Genomic DNA, 8,303 nt, shown 5'->3' with positions numbered 1-8,303 from the left:
TGCTTTTGTTTCCCTTGCCTGAGGAGACCTATCTAGAAAAAGTTGCTATAGCCAATGTCAAAGAAATCGCTGCCTGTGTTTTCTTCTAGGATTTTTACGGTTGCAGATCTCACATGTAGATCTTTAATCCATTTTGAATATATTTTTGTGTATGGCATAAGAAAGTGGTCCAGTTTCATTCTTTTGCATGTAGCTGTCCAGTTTTCCCAACACCATTTGTTGAAGAGATTATCTTTTCCCTATTGTATATTCTCGCCTCCTTTGTCCTACATTAATTGACCATAAAAGCACGGGTTTATTTCTCGGCTTTCTGTTCTGTTCCATTGATCTGTATGTCTATTTTTGGGCCAGTACCATACTATTTTGAATACTACAGTTTTGTAGTATATCTTAAAATCTGGGATTGTGATATTGCCAGCTTTGTTCTTCTTTCTCAAGATCCTTTTGGCCATTCGAGGTCTTCTGTGCTTAGATTTATTCTAGTTCTGTGAAAGATGTTGTTGGTATTTTGATATATTTTATGCATTTATCCTGCGAAAACGTCCATAGGCTTCACCAGCCCCCCAAAGGAGTGGAAAGTGCAAAACTGGGCTCACATCTTCAACATATGGCTGTCATATCCCTTGGGCTGGGGAGAGCAGTTCTAGAACCTTTTAGAGGAGTGGGGCAGGAGGTTCTACACACTCCCATCCAGTCCCTCCCCAGTGGCTTCATACTAGACTCCCAGCCCAGGGCGTGGGGCCCTCTGAAGTCTCCTAGAACCTGGGGAGCACTCGGCCTCCGAGCAGGAGGCTATGCTAGGCTTCTGCATTCAGGGGCCTGAGCCCCAGGTCTCCGGGGTCCTCTCTAAAGCAACCTGAATTCGCACCTGCAGGGAGAAAAGCTTAGCTCCCCCGCCCCAAGCCCGATGCCGGTTTGACCCGGGCGGGAGCCAGGAGCTGGTCTCGGTGCCCGGGCGGCTCCCACCTCTCACGGACTGAGCGCCCCGGGTGCTGACTCATGCTCGGACTCTCCCGTCCAGCCGGGTGCACGCCCACGACGTGCCCTCCTTCTCGCTTCTCCACTGCTTCCTCCCAGGCGCTTCCAGGCGCCCACACGCGCGCTCCCGTCCCGCCGCCGCCCCTCCTAGCAACCGCCCTCCGCTCCCCCTGCCAGATCCGGAAACGGGCGGTCTGGTCCGCTGCTGCCTCCGGAACCCTGCAAGCCGCTAGGCCTCCGCCTCCGGCTCCCCTGCCCTCTGCTGAAACCACCCTGCTGAAGGTCGACCGAGCCCGCCTGCCCCGCGAGGACAGGTGGCCCTGGGCCTCCCACTCCCGCTCCCGCCCTGCGGCGCCGATGCTCCGGCAGCCGCCTCTTCCCGGATGGACCTGCTCGCTCCCCTGGTTTCCATGACACTGCACTTTCCCACGCCGCCTCCGAGTTTCTGACAGCTCGTTTCCTCGCTGGCATCGCCCCCCCCCCCCCCCCAGCCTCTCCCCGTGGGCCTGCCGAGGCGCTGCCCTGGGCTCTCGCTCCCTCCTCCCGCTTGCGTGCCCACGGGCTCCCCCTCCGCCCCTGCCTCGTGCCACCCCCCCACTGCTGCCTCTCCAATGGCTGCCGTCCCTCCGTAGCCCCCAGTCCCACGTGGCTAGGGCTTACGGAACTCTTACCCTACCCCCACCCCATGTCCTAAATCCCTGGACGTCAGACTGGTGCCCCTGGAGGTGTTCAGGCGTGGTCTGGCCCGCCAGCCACATGACCTGGTGGGATGTCCTGGAGGTGACTTCACATGCCCCCTGCGCCTGAGCCCCGCGGCAGGCCTGCGCGAGGTAAGGCTGTGAGGGTGCAAGGCTTACAGGATGGGATTCTGTAAAACGGCTGCACGAGTTCAAATCCTGCCTCTGCTACTTGCCTCGGGCAGGGTCCTGTATTTGTTCATCCATTTATGTAGCAAATGTTAATCGAGCCACTTCTGTGTGCCAGACTCTGTTGAAAACACAAATGGAAAAACCAAGCGGCTCCCCACACTCTTGAGTCATGGCCTTAATCAAATAAGGTCCAAACAAACGCCAAACTGTGACTCTGACGAGCATTGTGACGCAGAGGCACAGGCTGCTGTGAGACCCCCACCTCCAGAAGGTCTCCTCTGGGCTGTCAGACACAGTTTCCTTGAGGACATGCTCTTGAAGCTCAGGTGTGAAGAATGAGTGTGGGGTTATGAGGTGTGACAGGTTGAATAATGGCCCCCAAAGATGTCTACATCCTCATCCTCAGAACGTAGGAATGTGTTACCTTACAGGGCAAGAAACCTGTGATTCTATTAAGGAGTGGAGCTGTGAGTCTCCTGGATTATCTGGGTGGCACAATGTCATCACAGGAGGCCTTATAAGAAGGCAGCAGGAGGGTCAGAGTCAGAGATGTGAAGATGGAAGCAGAGGTCAAGTGATGGCGTTGCTGGAAGGGGGCTGTGAGCCAAGGAAGCCTCTAGAAGCTGGAAGAGGCAAGGAAATGGATTCTCCCCCTCGAGCCTCCAAAAGGAGCAAAGCCCTGCTGGCCCACTTTGGAGACTTCTGATCCTCAGAAGTATGAGACAATTTGTGTTGTTTTAAGCCACTGTTTGTGATCATTTGTTACAGAATCAATAAGAGACTAACATACTGGTTGAAGAATGGAAAAGCGTGTGCCGAGGCCGGGGAAGCGAGATGGGTACCTGTGATTTAAAGAAAGGAAGTGTGGTTGCAGCGTATGTGTGGGTGTATGTGTGGGTGTGTACGTCTGAGTGTGTGTGAGGGGGTGGCAGCCATGGGGCTACACAGCTGGGCAGGCGCCAGACCGTGACTGCCAAGCAGCTCTTTCAAGCAGCCATTGATTGGTTGATGTTATCAACCCCTTTAAGCCTCAGGCTCCTCATTATAAAAAGATGACTTTATAGGGTCATGGGGAAAATGAAATGAGGGGTGCCTGGGTGGCTCAGCCGGTTAAGTATCTGACTTCGGCTCAGCTCATGATCTCGCGGTTTGTGAGTTCGAGCCCCGCGTCGGGCTCTGCGCTGACAGCTTAGAGCCTGGAGCCTGCTTCAGATTCTGTGCCTCCCTCTCTCTCTGCCCCTCCCATGCTCATGCTCTGTCTCTCAATAATAAATAAACGTTAAAAAGAATTAAAAAAAAAAAAAAGAAAATGAAATGAGACAGCGTAAGTCATGATAGCTGTTGGTAAGTGCTCATTTAATGTTAAGTCCTATTCTGATCCCATGGCGTTCCTGCTGGGAATTTGGTGGAGCCCCTCTGGTGCTGTGGAGAATGCAAATGGAAAGGCAGACGGGGCGGGGCGGGGGGGGGGTGCAGTTCGGCCCTCAGTCAGAGCAGTCGAGCTTGTGTTCGTTTGCTCATTGGATTTGGCTTATGCTTACGCTCCTGTTTAAATAAAAGGTTCCTGGGGCGCCTGGGTGGCGCAGTCGGTTAAGTGCCCGACTTCAGCCAGGTCACGATCTCGCGGTCCATGAGTTCGAGCCCCGCGTCAGGCTCTGGGCTGATGGCTCAGAGCCTGGAGCCTGTTTCTGATTCTGTGTCTCCCTCTCTCTCTGTCCCTCCCCCGTTCATGCTCTGTCTCTCTCTGTCCCAAAAATAAATAAACGTTGAAAATAAATAAATAAATAAATAAATAAATAAATAAATAAATAAATAAAAGGTTCCTCAGCTACAACAGTTTGAAAACCACTGCTCTAGTCCGTCTCTGCTTCTTCCCGTAAAGGAACCCTGCTGTGGAGGTGCCACCATGATTCGTCCTGCATCAGAACCAGTCCCCGACCACCAATGCCTCAGCCCTTCGTGGTCCAGCGGCCTGGGCTTTGGGGTCGAACTGGGCACTTTGTAACATAGAGTCCATTTTCTTTCCTGGCACTTCCTGTGATCTGTGTTATGTTTTCTTGCATCTTTCCTTTACGTCTGTCTTCCTCACGGGACGCTAAGGTCCACGGGGCCAGGAATCTCTCGTTTTGTTAACCACAATATCTCCAGGGCCTGACGCTGTGTCCCGACATGATAATAACGGGGAACGCTTGGAAAATGCCCCCTCTGTCCCGGGCACTGTTCCATGTCCTCTATACACATCCATGGACTTAATGCTCAACCCTCCCTCACATAGTCAGCATTCAAGGTTTGTGTTGAATTCACGGCTTCCCATCACTTGCGCGCCTGGTGAGTTTCTTAGCCTCTTTGAACCACGGTGGCCGCGTGTGTAAAGTGGGGAACAGCGTCGTGGACGGTGGTGGTGGTGGTGAGGAGGAAATGGTGTCACGATGTCTGCCCGTCTGCAGGCTTTGGGTCTGGCGGCAGCAGGCACCCAGGAAAGGGTAGCCGTGGCACTGACCTCCCTGTGCTGGGTACCGAGTGCCCTGGTTCTGGCCGTACCGTCTGGACAGGGCCTCAGCTTCAGTCTCATGCCCCGAGCCGCAGTGGATTCCTTCCCTCCACCAGCCTAGTCACTTCCTGCGAAGTTTCTCCTGCTCACTCCTCCTCCTCTTTCTCCCCTGGGCCCAAACCAGCACATCTGCCTTTCTGGGCTCCCACTCCCCACGCCCCCCCCCCCCCGCCCATTCCGATGAACCCTGCAGGCAGCTGCTTCCTTCTGTACTCCACTTCCGTTCCCACCTTCCCTCTGTGGGGGGGGGGCTCCCCAAAGGCTCCTACAACCCATACCATCAAGTGTGACCCTGCTGGGATCCCGAGGACCAGCGTACGTCCACACCCTGCCCAGTGGCTCCCAGGCCACCACTATCACCTCTGGCAGGAGCCTCTACCTGTGGCCTGGCCCTGTCTGTCAGCCTTTGCTGAGCCCTCTCCTGTACCCTTCCAGTGTCCTGCGTACCTCCATTGCTACTCATCTGGCGTGGTCTATACGTGTCTGTCTTTCACGTGCCTGATGTAAGTGTGGTGGAAGTGGGAGATCCCCGAGGACCAGGATTCACTTTTTTTTTTTTTCAGGGCGAAAAAAGGTGATCTTTATTAAAGCACGGGGGCAGGGCCCATGGTGCAGAAAGAGCTGCGGTCACTTTTGCTCTTAAGTAATTCTGGAATGTGTCCCCTTGTCCCCTTTTCCACCACCACCCTAGTTGAGGCCACCCCAGTCTCTCACCTGGATGATCACAAAATATCATGGTCTGTCTCCTCTGGCCTTGTCTCCTCCCATTGGGCATTAAGGTAATCCTCGGAAGGCACCAGTGAGTTTACGGCCCTCCCTTTCAGGGTCTCCATTGGCCTCAGAGCCCTGGTGACCGGTTTCCCTCCCTCCCCATCTAATTGGATCCAGACACACTGAGCTGACTTGTAGCGGCTTGAATGGACTGAACTCTCCAGATGATTGAAATGTTCTTCCTTTTGCTCAAGACTCTCCCTTTCTTCTCCTGTCCGGCCCTCCTCTACCCGTGGGCTAATTCCTGCTCATACCCAGATCTCAGCTGAGATCCTCCACCTGGGAAAGGGCTCCTTGGCTACCTGTAGCCTTGGCCACAGGACCTCCTCCGACCCTACACACTCCCTGCTTTATTGTGGGGAACACAACGGGGAGTGTTGCCTATTTGTTGTATCCAGCTTGCCTGTCAGTTCTTTAAGGGCAGGGCCCCTGTCTCCACTACCCCAGAGCCAAGCACAATGCTCGGTACATAGTTGGTGCTTAATAAATAAATAGAACTGAACTACTCCAGAAGTTTGGTCAGGCCTCCCAATCCCTAGCCGTCTCTAAATTTCACCCACTCTTCTTGATAACAAAAGCCATGGCTGACATTTATTGAGTGCTTATCTTGGGCCTGGCACTTTGTTAAGCACCTTGTGCATATCGTTTACTCCTCAACAGCCTTGCGAGGTAGGAACTATTTTATAGACACTAAGTCTTCGACAGGTGACATAACTAACCTAAGGGCACACAGCGTGACAGGGTAGAGCTGGAGGGGAACCCTGCTAGTTGACTTCCTTCTCAACCTCAAGATGACCCTGTCCTCCACGCCCACTCGTTCCCCACCTTCTTCACCAAGTCTTCTCCTGCCTCTGGCCCCCAGGGTCTCTGTCTCCCTAGATCCTTCTGGCCACTTCATCTGTGCTATTGCTCCCTGATTGCACACTGCCCTGAACAGCTCTGTGGTACAGAGGTTTTGCAACAGTTAATCTCTCTCGCTAGTGACAAAGTCCCCAGGGACAAGGGCTGAGTGAGATCTGTTTGTCTAGAACCCCTGGGATATCCAGCACAGTGCCAGACACATGGCTGACACCCAGTTCACCAGTAAAACAAAGGCCAGGTCTCCAGGCTCCTGTCCATCTGAGGAGGTGGCTTGGTTGGTTCTGGTCTCTCTTCTATTCCTAGATCCATTTAAATAATGAGGAAAAGTGTCAGGGCTCAAGGGCATTCGTTGATGGAAAACTCCAGCATTTTTCTAATCCCAGTGCTTGGGGGAAGGGAATGCCAAGATTCATTGATGCTAAGTTTGTGAGCAGCATCTTGACTTCATTTTTCTGGTCAGGGAGTCCCATTTTTAACCATAGCATGTTCCTGGAAACCATGTCATAAATCAGATTATCAAAAAGAAGATATTTAAAAGAGGATATTTAATCAGCAAAAATTTCATGCCCCGAGCACTTACTATATGCCAGGCAAGCAATGAGCTAGGTGACGGGAGTCAAGTTAAATATGACATGACTGTGCTCTCAGCGGTCTCACTGTCTGGCTAGAGTCATGAAGCAACACATCACGGCAAAAGGCACCTGAGTTTTGCATGTTCTCCCTCCCATCTGCCTCTGCGAGCTCATACCAAGTGTTTCTAGAAGTTTCCCATGGGTGTTTCCCATGGGGCTCATGTCTAAGTCCAGGCATTGCTGCTAACACGTGATTTCCATGATCGCTTCCCCCTCTTCCCGGTGTAAAATGTACCACACCCCTGCTGGGCACCTAAGGCTGATGATGAAGCAGGTCTAGGACCTGTTCTTCAGTGAAACAATTCTGCAATGCCTGACATGGCTGGACCATGTCAGGAACCCCTCCCCTCTCCCCTCCCCACATGACCCAGACTTGATTCCATAGGTTCTGAGCTCTCAGGCTGAGCTAGGTTATATTCAGATGCAGCCCTTCTTTAATGACGAGGGCTCACTCACTAAGGCAAAGACATCTGCTTGACCTCTTGTCCCCATGGGACGAGACCTCATTCAGAAGGTTCCTCGCTCCTTCTAGAGCATCAGCCCCTGGCAGCTGCCCCACCACTTCCCTACAGAAGCCCACACCTGTCCCAGTTTTGCCACAGACACAGCTCTCTACTCCCCCCGTTCCTCTTACACATGAACTACTTATTTATGCTCAGATTGAGAAAAAAGACAAGAAGGAAATATTCTAAGAGGTTGTGATTCTGGGAGACGTTATTTGCTTTTTTATACTCTGCTATCTTTTCTGAAATTAAGAAAATAAGCATATGTCGCATTCATAATCCCCACCCCCCAATAAAAGCTTTTAGCTGTGGTAGATGTTGTTACAATACAAAATTAACAACACAAGCTGTACAAGCAAAGAGGAAAGAAAGATACATTTTAAGGTGTCAAGGAGAAGTAGAAAATCTTCCAAAAGGAATAATGTTACAATTGGAGGTTCCTAAACAAATGAATCCTAAATACAGCCAAAAAATATACCATAAAACCAATGCCATAGTGACTATAAATCTCCACAATTATTCAAAAGAGTAAAATTATTTTCCAGGCCCTACAAAATACACACATCACATTGATTAGATAAAGGCCTGCAATGAACTTTTAAGTGTGTGTATCACATGTTAAACAACACCCACAACTTCACAACCTTTATAACATAGCAAGGCATGGTAGGTTAGCTATAATAAACAGTACACATTTAATTGACGATAGTTATGTTCACTTTCCACTTTAGAAGTGGGGCAATGCTTGGTCTCATGACTTCCCTTTCTCTGAAACGAACAGGGATGTTCAAGATCACTCCTTGGAGATCAGCGCTGAGCCTAAGGGGTGTGATTTAAGTGTCTATTTGCTCTCGGTAATGATGCTCTACTGAAAGTCTTGTATTTATTTTATTTTATTTTATTTTATTTATTATTTCATTTCATTCCTGCTAATTTATTTTTGAAAGTAATTTTGATTTTTTAATGTTTATCTTTTAAAGAAGTTTTTTATAATTTTTTTTTAACATTTACTTATTTTTGAGAGAGAGAGAGAGAGAGACAGAACGTGAGAGGGGGAGGACAGAGAGAGAGGGAGACACAGAATGGGAAGGAGGCTTCAGGCTCTGAGCTGTCAGCACAGAGCCCGATGCAGAGCTCG

At 50.9% G+C, this 8,303-nt stretch overlaps 1 long non-coding RNA gene across 2 annotated transcripts in view; it reads left to right on the top strand.

Annotated features, from left to right (window-relative positions):
- Positions 1 to 356: 356 nt before the first annotated feature.
- LOC121042813 (uncharacterized) overlaps positions 357 to 8,303 on the top strand; it is a 24,858-nt gene continuing 16,911 nt past the window's right edge. For both annotated transcript variants that reach the window (XR_005796464.1, XR_005796463.1), the window contains exon 1: positions 357 to 2,562. This is a non-coding gene — a long non-coding RNA (uncharacterized LOC121042813). The remainder of the gene's footprint in view (positions 2,563 to 8,303) is intronic.

Source organism: Herpailurus yagouaroundi, unplaced genomic scaffold, assembly GCF_014898765.1.
Source record: "Herpailurus yagouaroundi ecotype Mexico unplaced genomic scaffold, PumYag 186, whole genome shotgun sequence".
NCBI classification, from domain to species: domain Eukaryota; kingdom Metazoa; phylum Chordata; class Mammalia; order Carnivora; family Felidae; genus Herpailurus; species Herpailurus yagouaroundi.
The sequence above is the reverse complement of the archived record's forward strand: the minus strand, read 5'-3'. Positions and strand labels throughout refer to the sequence as shown.